Genomic DNA, 13574 nt, shown 5'->3' with positions numbered 1-13574 from the left:
GGGGGGAATACCTGTGGGGTGGCGGATAGCGGAATATTCAAACATATTCTCAGATTAATATGCAATTTTTGCTTTACAGAAACAGTATGTGAACTTGTAAGTCAGTTGATGTGCCTATGTCTGCTGTGACGCAGTTAGGTGCCATGGCCTGTGCCCACCTGAAATGGCGGCTGCCTGACCTGTGAGGAGGGACAAGTGGAAATGAGGTAATTCTGCTGGCGTTGTGCGCCGTTGCAGTCGTCACTGAAGGACCGCCGTGCAACTCCTCATTGGTTATCATTGGGCCATATGTGTTACAGTAGCCAATGGTGATGTACGCCGGCAGTGACGGTACACACCGCCGCGGATGTGACGCCATTTTCTATCTGTTCACTCACTTGCTACCTGACCTTCAACAGGAGAGGACCTACACTGCAAGTGCTGCTGTGACCTGTGTCTGGAAGTGACAATGGCTCGAGTGTCTGGGGAAAGGGTCCTTGCCTTCACTACATAGGAACTGGAGAGACTGGTGGATGGGCCCTACCGCAGTACCCTTTACTTTATGGTCCACAAGACAAACAGTAATGCATGGGGCATGAATGTATGGAGTGCTGTGTGTGTAAGCCTTGTGTAGGGGGGGCTGAGGGGTCCTGGGCAGAGTGCTGCATGTATGTTGGTCAATGTATGTGCGTTAGGGGATGGGAGGGATATGGTGGGTCATGAGTATGCCAGTCCAGACGTTATGAATAATACCTTTTCTGCTGTATTTTTTCTGCAGATCAGCGCCCATCAGAACCAGCATTTGCAATGCAACAAGTCTTGCATTTCTCCAAGTTAGAGCTATTAGCAGTTGTAAACTCCCAACCGGACTTTTCTTGCCACATTGAACCTATCAGCAAAAGTGCAATTATCTACGTAACAGGCAACAGTGCAATTAACTATGTAACAGGGTCGATGTCATGCAAAGCGCTTGACTTCTGCCAAGCGAGATCGCGCTGCGAAAAAAAGATAAAAAGTAGTCCACAAACTGGACAGAAAACAGCGAGCCTCGCATGTTTTCAGTACTTGGTCACTGCGCTCGAGGAGGGCTAACCACCAGAAAAGGCATGACGTATGCATGCCTTCCACTAATGAAAGCAAGCAGATTTTGAAAGGCAAGCCCACAAACCAATGAAAGACACTGATGTGATATGGGCGGGGCTCCAAGCCCTTTTCTAACTACTAATGCGTCTCGCAAGCAAAACGCATGCGCAAGCACATGTGACGCAGGCTCGACCCTAAAAATGGTGTTCCATGTGGGTTGGGGCTTTGGGCCTCCGGTAGTGAGCGCATGTCCGACTTCCCAAGGGGAGTCTGTGCAGGTGCGATTAAGAGCAGCAGGCTCCGGGCGGTGGGCTTGGTGAGCAGAAGAGTGCGGAAACTGCAGCTTTTCCTGCCTACGGTCATACCATCCTGAATGCGCCCGATCTCGGAAACTAAGCAGGGTCGGGCCTGGTTAGTACTTAGATGGGAGACCGCCTGGGAATACCAGGTGCTGTAGGCATTTTGCCTCTCGCAGACACTAGGTGCTGCACGTCTTAGCTCAATTACACAGCTTCCTCGCAAATTTCATTTCCCACTTTTTATTTCCTGCACTCTTTTTTTCCTGTCTAAAAAAAAGAAATAAAAAAGAACAGCAATAACACTAAAATACACACTTTCCAAAGGAAAACTTGCAATTATTCTGCACTTTACACTCGGCCCAAGCTGAAGAAAACATTTGCTCCACGACGGGCAAAGGGATCCCTAGCTAAGGCTTTGCTTTCTTGCGGTAAGCATATGCGTGAGGTCTTAAGACTAGATCTCACTTCTTGTGATGTCATTTCCTGTCAGGTCATGGATTGTGAGGCCACTACCTATGATACCAGGTGTGATTTCACACGCTGTGGTGTCATGTGCCGTGATGTTACTAGCATAGTGTCTAACTTGGTCAGTCCCCCCACTTATTTTCTTTAAGACTTGTGCCATGAATAAGCCTTAGCCCCCAAGAAATAGTGCTTGAGCACACTATTGGCAACCAATAAAAAAAAACAGCACATTGTGTTGAAAATGTGATAAAAGGACCATATTGAGTATGCCAACCTCATTGGAAGGGGGACATCATAGGTGGATAGTTCCACCTTCCCCGATATTGGCCACGACGTCCACGGCGTTGCCGTGTAATCCCAGAGGAATCACTATCTGAGTCTGCACTGGTGTTCTTTCCTGATGATGTGTCAGACATATTGCTAGACTTAGCCACATAGTCCATTTTAGTATAGGGGTACACCTTCTCGTGTGAGAATTTGGTTAGATCTTTTTGGAATTTAGAGATTTTTTGTTGAGTCAAATATTCTTTGTACTCATTCATATTTTTATGTGTTTCCTCTAGTTTCTTTTTAAAGGAGAGGATGCTCAAGCCTGTCTTCAGATTGATTTTGCTTGTTTTGATCTGTATTAGCAGTGCTTCTGACAGTCTGGTCGCTGTTTTGATTATAAAAATGAGCCAATCTCATGTGCATTTCCATGCAATAAGTGCCCGGTCCTTTCTGAACTCTAAGTCTTCAAGGAAAATACGTGGTTCATTGGTGACAATGAGACCGTTGTCTCTAACCAAATGACAACTTCTATATTTTCCTACTTGTCCTATTGGGCTCCAGCAATGTCCCAGGCCCAATGCCGCTTAAACAGCGTAGAGTAACTTTGGCTACCAGAATGTTGACCTCTTCGGCCCTCCATACAGCTCATAGGTTGTTCCTTGTTTTGTTTTGCCTGATTTTCCTGATTTTAGTGTGTGACTATAAGGGGACACTCCCCCTCCTTTAGACCTGGGGGCCATTAGCCCTTCAGGATTAGGGTAAGAGACCTTCTTTATTCCTTTACACGTATTATTCACGATTATATTGCATGACTTTGTGCTTGCTGTGTCACTTCCTTGTGTGCTGTGCATTGCTGTGTGTCACTGATATGTATAAAGTACTATCTTTTTTAGTTCCCTTGGGCCTCCATAGAGTAACTCCCCACAGGTAGGCCCTCTATCTCTATAATATCTGAACTGCTCCTAGTGGAGTAGTCTCTCTTTTTTCTTGCTTTTGTAGTGCATGAGACTGAGGGATCCCAGGCCCTGAAGAATGCCCCGAGACCTTCTTTGGCTCTTAGCAGTGGGCAGAAACATGTTGGCCAGTAACTATTAGATAGGTGACCCCGCGAGTCTTTACTTTCATATAGGTGTCCCATCTTCTGTTCTTAACCTCACCAGCGGTCACCACGAATAAAGGTGTAGTATAACACAGGTGACTGACTGGTGTTTTTATATTTTCCCTAGCATAGCTGGATCCCACATACTTCCAGATAATTTGAATTTCCGCACTCCCTCCTGTTCTTTTAACAGTGAGGTTGAGTCCGCCCAGGTGGCATTGTCCTACCTGGGTGGGGCTAGGTGGTCATATGATGAAGCAAGACATTACATAGTGTGTGAGACCACCTAGTCCGTAAAGGAAACTCCCCTTACCACATAACTTTAAACAGCACTGAATACGGTACTCATAGTATGAGACTGAGGAGCCCTAGGTAAATCTTTTACCAGCGGTTCGATCTTATAAGTGAAGCCCATACTTCTTGTGTTTATGGTTCAGGTTTGGAGTGGTCTTCCTCCTCTCCCTGACTCTCTGTTTGTGTTAAGATAGGCAGTATGGTACCGCCACATCTTGAAAGTGGAGTCAGGGTACCGACGCATGGGTCGCCGCTTCCGGGCAGAGAAGGCTACACGGGAATGGCGGGCATTCCCATATGGGGACCCCCACACAGCCTAAAAAGGTCCACCATGCTTCAGGCTCCTCAGCACTGCAAGGGGGCACAGCTGGCACCACCCCAAACACATCAGCTGCATCAGTCGCCACACAGGCACCACTGCTCACATAACCTGCCGCCGGTTCAATGCAGTTGCTGCAGGATCTGCAGACGGACGTGTCCCTCATTCTAAATTGTTTAGACAAGTTGGAGGAGGAAGTTGTGGACAACAATAAGATGTTCAGTTACATCAAGAAGAAGATCAAGAAGGCCAAAGTGTGACTTTCCTTGTTATTTCCAACCTCCCAGTTCAGTCCCCTCCCTTATGAAGTTTTATAATATTTTATTGTGGGTGTTAGAGGGTTAGTGTTAGGTTTGCGTAGGTATTTAGATTATTTACCAGCCTCCACTCCAGCGACCCGCCCGCCAAGACAGGACGCAACCATCTCATATGCATCCTACTCAACACCCGGCCTGTCCACAAACACGCCATCGCACTCTGAACCTACTCGACTCAGCCTCTCCGGACATCACCTTCCTGACCGAGACCTGGATGAACGCCCTCCTCAGCACCTGACATCGCCATAGCCATCCCGAACGGCTACAAAATCACCTGTAGAGACTGCACCAAAAGACCAGGAGGATGTGTCGCCATCGTCCACAGGAATACCCTCAGAATCACGACCAGCACCGAAGACACCCTCAGCGCCGCCAAACACCCTGCACTTCCAGATCCACACCAATCCAAACACCACCCTCAGAGGGACCCACGTCTTCAGACCCCCGGACCCTGACAGCAGTTCATCGACTCCATCTCCAACGTCGTCAGTACACACGCCCTCTCATCCACAGACTACATACTCCTTGGGGACCTGAACTTCCCCCTTGAGAACACCAATGAAAACAACTCCACCACCCTGCTCGACAACATCGGACTCAAGGAGCTCGTCACGACACCCACCTACTCCGCAGGACACACGCTTGACCCCATCTTCTCCGCCAGCAAACACATCTACTTCAGCTACACCACCAAACTCGACTAGACTGACCACCGCTGCATCCACTTCACCTTAGAGAAACCCACAACGCACCACCACCCGCAGCGTATTCCCCGCCGCAGATGGAACAAGGTCGCCGAAGACCAGCTGATCACCACCCTCTCCCGGAACCCACCAATGGACACCACCGACACCGACACAGCCGCCCACAGCCTCAGGCAATGGATCGACGACTGTGCCAACACTCTCACCCGATCAAGACACCTTCAAACAGACGCACCGACCGAAAGGCCTTCTGGTTCACCACCAACCTCCAAGAATCCAAACAAACATGCCGAAGACTCAAGAAGAAGTGGCACCAAGAAAATACACTGGACAACCACAGCCTTCAAGAACAACATCTGCAGACATCACTATCTCATCCGAACCGCCAAAAGAACATCCTTCAAAGAACTCATCGACAACAATGCACACAGCTACAAGGAGCTCTCCAACATCGTGACGGAACTCTCCAACCCCGGTTCCAACGTCAACGGCATCCCACCATCGCAAGACATCTGCGACTCCCTAGCCACCTTCTACTACCGCAAGATCGCAGACATCCATGACAGCTTCAATACCCAGACCCCACCATCAACCACCGACACCACAGACTCACCGCTTCCCAGCCACACCAACCGCCTGCTCTCCTGGACCCACGTCAACGACGACAACACCATCAAAATCATGAACACCATCCACTCATGCTCTCCATCCGACCCCTCCCCTCACCACATCTTCAACAAAGCAAGCTCCGTTATCGCACCCCAACTCTGGAAGATCATCAGCAGCTCCTTGGAGACTGCCATCTTCCCAGAGAGCTGGAAACACGCCGAGATCAACGCACTCCTCAAGAAACCCAAGGCAGACCCAAAGGACCTCAAGAACGTCCGGCCCATCTTCCTGCTTCCCTTCCCAGAAAAGTAATCAAGAAGATTGTCAACAAACAATTGACCCGCTTCCTCGAGAAGAACAACACTCTTGACTCATCCCAATCCTGATTCTGCAGCTACCACAGCACCCAAACCGCCCTCAACACCGCCACCGACGACATCAGGTCCCTACTTGACAACAGCGAAACCACGGCCCTCATCCTCCTGGACCTCTCGGCCACCTTCAACACCATCTGCCACCACATCCTACTCAAACGCCTCAACGACGCAGGAATCCATGACAGAGCCCTGGACTGGATCACCTCCTTCCTCACTGACAGAATCCAGAGAGTCCGCCTCCCTCCATTCTGCTTGGAAGCTACCAAGATCATCTGTGGCATACCCCAGGAGTCGTCTTTCAGCCCAACCCTCTTTAACGTTTACATGGCTCCGCTCGCAAACATCGTCCGATCACACAACCTCAACATCGTCTCATACGCCGATGACACCCAGCTGATCCTCTCCCTCACCAAGGACCCCGCCGCTGCCAAAACCAACCTCCACGAAGGAATGTATGTATGTATGTATGTATGTATAGTGCATTTCTAAAGCGCGTTCCGGCCCGAAGGCATCGAAGCGCTGACTAAGGTGAGAGTGTACAATCTCTGAAGGAAAGAAGAATCAGGGTCAAGACTTATCATGGAAAAAGCCAAGTCTTAACCCGTTTTCTGAAAGTGAGATAGTTGTGCTCTCTTTTAAGTTCCAGAGGGAGTAAATTCCTATTCTTTGCAGCTGCGATGGTGAAGGCTTTATCACCCCATTTCACCTTCTTGGTGCGGGGGACTTGAATTTGATGGGTGCTGGCAGAACGCAGCAGTCTTTCGGGTCTGTACCGCTGTAATTTGGACGTCAGATACTTAGATCCGATCCCATGGGTAGATTTATGGGTGATACAGAGAGTTTTAAAAATGATCAGTTGGGCTACCGGGAGCCAGTGTAAACGTTTAAGGCTATCCTTAGCAGAAGCCAATCGTGGAAGGTTCAATAGCATTCTGGCAGCTGTGTTCTGCATCAGCTGCAATTTATTAAGGGAACCTTTGTCCAGATTGAGCAAAAGAGCGTTACCGTAATCCAATCTGGACAGGACAAGGGCCAGGGTAGCTGTGATTCTCCATTGTTTTGAATATAGGGAAAAACTTTCTTCAGTTTCTTCAAAATTCACATACAGGTTTTGACGGTCTGGTTGACCTGGGGTTTGAAAGATAAATGGTCATCAAAGAGTAATCCTAAATTCCTTGAGGTGGAACCCGGGATGGGAGGAGTACCACACTCTTTAGGCCACCAGCTCGGAGACCACTGTTCCCTGCTAATACCAAAACAGAGAATCTCGTTTTTTTCGCAGTTCAGTTTTAGCCAGTTGGCCTTCATCCAGCTATTTACAGCTGACATACAGGCGTTAAAACAAGCCGCAACTTCCTCCACATTTTTATTGATAGGGATGATAAGTTGTGTATCATCTGCATAGGAGGTAGGGATGAAGCCAAAAGAGCGTATTAATTCAGCCAAAGGGGCAACATAAAGATTGAATAGAGTAGGGCTGAGAGACGAGCCCTGCGGGACCCCACAGGGCAAGAGATAAGCAGGGGATTTGAAATCTCCACTGCTTACCGTAGACCACCTATTGGTTAGGAACGATTCAAGAAGCTTAAGGGCTTGATGCCTGACACCTGTATTATATAATCGTTCTAACAGAATATGGGGTGCGATGGTATCAAATGCAGCCGATAAATCGAGCAATACCTGAATGACACCCTGGCCCTCATCTACCATTCTACGAATGGTATCTGATGAAGAGATGAGAGCGGATTCGGTGCTGTGGGATTTCCGGAATCCATGTTGAGAGACATCTAAGCCCAACGATTCTAGCAAGAAATTGACCACTTCTTTGTTAATATATTTTTCAAAAATTTTGGCCAGAAAAGGAAGAAAATTGGCTAAGTCATCACTCTTTCCTTTTTTTTAGGGGGATAATGATGGTCTCTTTCCATGTATTCGGGTATATGCTGGTTGTAAGAACCTCCTGAAAAATGGGAACTAATGCAGATGCCACCAGATCAGGGACCAGCTGGAGAATGGCAGGGATCTAGCGGGGAGCCTGATTTACATTCATGGATCAGTTTATGGATTACATCATAAGATGGAATTTTTAACCTTGAAAGTAATTGAGGGTTGTCGAGGGTGGCAGTGAGTGAAGCAAAGGGGAGCATCATCGTAGCGTCTGTAAGTAGAGAATTCCCCTGAGCCTTGCAAGAAGTGAAGCTCAAATGAATATTTATGATTTTGCTTTCAAAAAATTTAGCTATTTTATTGCAGAAATCCTGAGAGTTCTCCAACTCAAGCGTACCAAGGGGAGCAGTTAGGGCGTTGATAACTTTAAACAACTCTCTGGAGGAGCTGGCCCCCTCTCTAATTCTTGAAGTATAATAGTCTGATTTACCCGCAAAGCAAGCCTCTCTGTAGGTTTTTAGAGCACATTTTAAATTCGCTTTCTCGCTGGAACTGGGACTGAGTCTCCAGCGGCGCTCCTATTGTCGATATTTCCTCTGAAGTAGTTTGAGGTCCTTAGAGAACCATGGTTGGCTAGGTTCTTATTCCGGTACGGGCGCATAAACCTTCAGAGGGGCTAGAGAGTCAATGGCCGTGGCTATTCCTTGGTTAAAGCGAGCAAGCGGCAGCAGAATAGACATATTTGGCTAATTCCAGCCGTGCTCTAGTGCCGTTCTCAAATGTTCGGCTTTGGTGCTTTTCCATTGCCTTATCAATTTATTAGGGGGTTTAGGTGTAAGAAGAAACTGTCTTTCAGTAAATTTAAAAGTCAGGAGAGAATGGTCAGTCCAGTCTAGCGGGATAGTCGTAAGCTTTAACTGCTCCTCAGGACGGGTGAAGATCCCGTCAAGGATATGGCCAGCTATATGAGTAGCTGGACCCCCCTTTAGAACCCAATCCAAAGAGGCCATAAGATTGAGGAATTCAGTGACCAGAGGATTGCTAATATCATCAAAATGAATATTAAAATCACCTAATATAATGGCTTTAGGGGCCATAATAAGAGGTTCCAGCAGGTCGGTCCATCTCAGAAGAAACTTAGAGAGGGGACCAGGAGGACGGTAGATTAGGAGACCCTCAAGAACGAATTAAGGCCGTCACCAAATGGATGAAGAACAGCTGCCTGAAACTGAACTCTGACAAGACTGAGGTCCTCATCCTCTGTTCCACACCCTCTGCCTGGGACTCCTGGTGGCCTGCACCACTGGGAACCGCACCGACACCCATGACCACGCACGCAACCTGGAGTTCATCCTGGACTCATCGCTATCAATGATCCAGCAAGTCAACGCCGTCTCTTTCTCCTGCTTCAACACCCTCTGCATGCTTCGGAAGATCTACAAATGGATCCCCACCGGAAGCAGAAGGGCGGTCACCCAAGCCCTCGAAAGCAGCAGACTGGACTACGGCAACGCCCTCTATGCAGGAACCACGGCCAAGCTCCAGAAAAGACTGCAATGCATACAGAACGTCTCTGCACGCCTCATCATGGACATCCCCTGCCACAGCCACATCACAGCCCACCTGAGAGACCTGCACTGGCTCCCCATCAACAAGAGAATCACATTCAAGCTCTTCACCTCGCTCACAAAGCACTGCACACCACCGGACCAGAATACCTCAACAGACGACTCTCCTTCTACACCCCGACCAGCCAGCTTCGCTCCACTGACCTTGCCCTCGCCACCGTTCCTCGCATCCACAGAACGACCGCTTGTGGCAGATCGTTCTCCCACCTCGCCGCCAAGACGTGGAACACTCTTCCAATCCACCTGTGACAGACACAGGACCTGCTGACCTTCAGGAGACACCTCTAGACCTGGCTGAGCAGTAGCAGCACCTCTCCACCCCCTTTTGCCCCCCAGCACCTTGAGACCCTCACGGGTGAGTAGTGCGCTATCCAAAAACTATGATTGATTGGAGTTAGGAAAAGTGTATTTGGGAGGTGTTTTTTTTTCTCATTACAATATATGTTTATTTGTGGGTGGTTGGTCATGTTGGTGTATCTATTTGTTTTATCACATAAAAAAAATACCAAAAAATACATATGTGTTTAGAATTAGTTAGTAACTGTGTAGTATTAGCATGTGTTGCCCTGCTCTTGTAACTTAAGGGGGCTGGGGGGACAATGTGGTGTTCAATGTGTAAGTTAAGTTTAGCATAGGGTAGATAGATAGCTTTAGTTGTTGGATAAGTATAGCTAGTATAGGTTAGTTTAGGATAGGGTAGGTTTTAGTTGTTTTTAGGTTACTTGAATCAATAATAAATAGTTTTGCATTCTCCCATGCAATTTATGTAATATGCTAGAGTTTCAGGGTCTTCCCATGAGTGCACAGGGCAAATTGGTGGTTGGCCTAGAGAATCCGTCCTGCCTTCAAATCCACCTCTTAACATGTGCGTCACCTATTGACAACAGAGCTGTCACATTGGCTGCAACATCACATCTACTTGTCCATGCAGCTGCCATGCAGCGTAGCCACCATTCATTCTGTCAGTGTCTGCTTTCTCTTGGATAGGTTAGTCTGGTGCTTCAGCTGTCATTGTTGGGCTCCTGTTGGGACAATGTTGGGAATTGTGACAGATCTGACACCAGGCCCAAATGGTACTCTACCCTTCATCATAGACTGATGCCCATCACTGATGAGGTTAGTTACCTCTGTACCACACCGGTGAGTTATTCTGCTACTCCCAGCTGGCTACATTGCCTTTTGACTTTGTTTTCTGCCTGACATGTCGTATATCTTGACCAAAGTCTACATGTATCCATCAGATTATGAGAAGTCTACATTCTACACCACTGTCATGTTTGGATACATGTGTGTAGCTTTGTGGCCCCACAGTACAGCACTCATGTACTGATCTTCTGGGGTCATTGAAATGGTTTCACACAATACTAACATTTTTCTGAGTAGAAGGATCACAGAAAACGTTGACATGGAAAATGTATACAATGTGTTTATTTACAGGTGAAAATGTCTACGTGATATATCAACACTGTCCAGGTGTGAAACTCCATTTCTCACTAACAGTTTTTTGCCACAATCAGAGTCCAGGGTTGAGGGACATGTCCTGAGACATGCTTCAGAGTAGTGTTGATAAGTGTCAAGGAACAAAAATTGCCAATTGGTAAGTGAGAGACCATGACAGGTCATACCAGACAGGTCAACAGTGTGTGAGTGAAGAGTGCACATTTCCTACTGTGACAACACTGGCATGATCTTTAGCACAGAACTAAGGAGAACACTGCCCATGTGGCATAGACTGGTGCTACTAGGCACTCTTCCGAGTAAAGGTGATCTGTTCCACATCTTCATCCTCCAATGTGTGTGGTGTCTCATGTGCCATTGGTGGTGGTGGTGGGGGAGGCAAAGGGGGCCACACACACTTCAGTGGTTGAAGATGTGGAGTCCAAATTCCAGCAACAGCCATTTGTGGTATTGCATCAAGGAGGAACTGCTGATTATTCTGGATAGCCGCAACATCCCGATGGTAGGCAGCCGTGTCTGCCCTAAGGGAGGCCACTTCACGCTGAATGGAATCCAGCTTGTTCTCTATCATGCTTCTGCCAGTTTGGGAGGGCAGTTGTTGTTGCATCTCCCTCATGGCAGCAGCTGTGTCCTTCAGACACTGGTGGACTCCACACAGTGGGGAGTGTGTGCCTTGGTTGGCAGCTGTGTTGTTCATTAGCTGCCACAAGCACATGCGCATTCACTCTAGGCTGGCTGCCACGGTCTCCATCCCCACCCGCTTGGCCAGATCCCGCTGGACTCCTACCACTGTCCTCTGGAACCTTGTCTCTGAGCCCTTGGAGTCCTGAGCTGTGTCTGTGCTGGCAGGTTGTAAATTTTGGGTTTTGGGTGGGTCATCTGGGATGGCTGCTACATTGGTTGTCTTCCTTGCAACTGGGGGTGGTATCTGGAGGGATACCAGGACATCCTGAAGGGTCTGTTGACTGATGGTTGTCATCTGGTCATCCAGGTCATCGGAGAACTGCAGGACAGGCAGATCAGCAGGAGAGCCATCATCCTCTGCAATGAGATGGTGTAAAATCAGTCTTTCTATGTTGTGACAGTTGACATGTCACTTCATTAATTTGCTATTGGAAGTTCACTGACAACTTACAACCCAGACATTGTTCTTGTACATAATGGGTGCAATTTATCAGCCCTTTGCGGAACCTGAGTGTCACGTAAAGGGAAGCTCAGGGGGTGCAATAGGCTGCGTCATATTTACAAGGTGTGATGTATTTCCTTTTGGTGGCTTGACACCATATTGTTTTTTATAGTGCCTTCTTATACATCAATTTCCATGGTAGGGACTTGCAATGGGTGTTGCTGTGGTCAAACCACACCAACACACATTGCAATTTGCCTCTGTGGTAGTTTTACGTGTTTTTCATACACCAGGGTGGCACCAAAACCTTACATCACCCAGGGCTGGCATTACCAATGCGCAATATTGTAATTTCCTTTTATTGCTCCTCATGTTGATGTATGTGTATGTGTGCTGCATTCCACAGCACATATGGAGCTAGCAGATTGCCATTTCAGTTTCTGGTTGTGCTGGAAGGTGCTCCTCCTACATTACTAATGTCTCCCCCTCAATGCAGCCAAACTTGCACTATGGTGCAAAGGATGCAGCATTGTGGTAGTGCAGCTAATTTAACACTGACACAGAGGTGGACCCAGGGATGTCCAGCATGGGTATCATTTGTTGATCTGTACATCATTTTCTACATGACTGTGCTTGATGCCACCAAATTATGGACAAAGCCAGTTGACTCATTTTCAACCTTGATCAGGGCCTCGAACTAGTTTGATGGAGATTTTGCAGCTAGTTGTACTGGTGCATACATGGACCCTTTATTACAATTCTGGCAGTACTGTGACCACCAGACTGCCATTGCCAATATGACCACCGCAAACAGCGCAGGTGGAAGTGGCACATGTAGACTATGGGGAATGCCCTATGGGCCAATGGACTGGCACTGGCAGGTTGCTGGCAGCTTACAGACTTGCAATGCCACCTGTCTTGTGACACCAGCCCAGCTTTACAATCAGTGCTAACCTCCAGGTATGTTATCGCTTTACAGCCAGCCTTAGCATGGCGGTCCAACCCCCATGCAAAGGTTGTGGTAATGTGGTGTGGTGTGCCCCTAGTTGCCCCTGCACATCCCATGCACCTGGCATGGGCAGTGCAGGGGACCCCATGGCAAACCCTTTGCGCTTTCCACTGCCTGATTTGCAGTAACAAGTGCAACGTGTGCTGTCACACCCAATGCACCCCAAGATTGGTGATGGCTGTATTTGATCCTGCAACAATATTGTGGTAACTGCCCCACAGAGCTGACACGAGAAGACAGATTTCCACCCAGCATCCCAGCATGTAACTCATACTGCCAACCACAGAGGGTAAACTACACTAGCAGTCTTACCAACACCAGACTTGCCCATGCACCATACTCCGCCCGTCAATGTGATATTGTGCACCGTGGTGTTCTGAGATATACACCATATGTTGTGTTTGTGTGATTGTTTTCCCCATTCCTGTGTGGCTCACATGGTTGTGCCTGATTTGTTGTGGGCTCAGCCTGTATGTGTTGTGTTGCACAATCTGTAGTGCATATGTTCTCTAGTGGCACAGTTCTGATCAGTGTCAATATGTGTGGCTCCACACTGCACCAGACTAGTTACACAGGGTAGTGCCATGTTTCCTGTGATACGGGACCACCCTGAAATTCCCCCAGCAGCTGCACAGATTGGTTTTCCCCGTA

The 13574-nt window shown here is 48.0% G+C and overlaps 1 long non-coding RNA gene and 1 pseudogene across 1 annotated transcript in view; both read left to right on the top strand.

Annotated features, from left to right (window-relative positions):
• The window catches only part of LOC138299149 (uncharacterized), a 166999-nt gene that overhangs the window by 24599 nt on the left and 128826 nt on the right, over nucleotides 1–13574 (top strand). The gene's annotated exons all lie outside the window — the stretch shown is intronic.
• Nucleotides 1414–1522, top strand: LOC138302318 (5S ribosomal RNA; annotated as a pseudogene).

This window comes from Pleurodeles waltl, chromosome 6 (assembly GCF_031143425.1).
Source record: "Pleurodeles waltl isolate 20211129_DDA chromosome 6, aPleWal1.hap1.20221129, whole genome shotgun sequence".
Classification (NCBI taxonomy): Eukaryota; Metazoa; Chordata; class Amphibia; order Caudata; family Salamandridae; genus Pleurodeles; species Pleurodeles waltl.
This window is presented reverse-complemented; position numbering and strand designations above follow the sequence as displayed.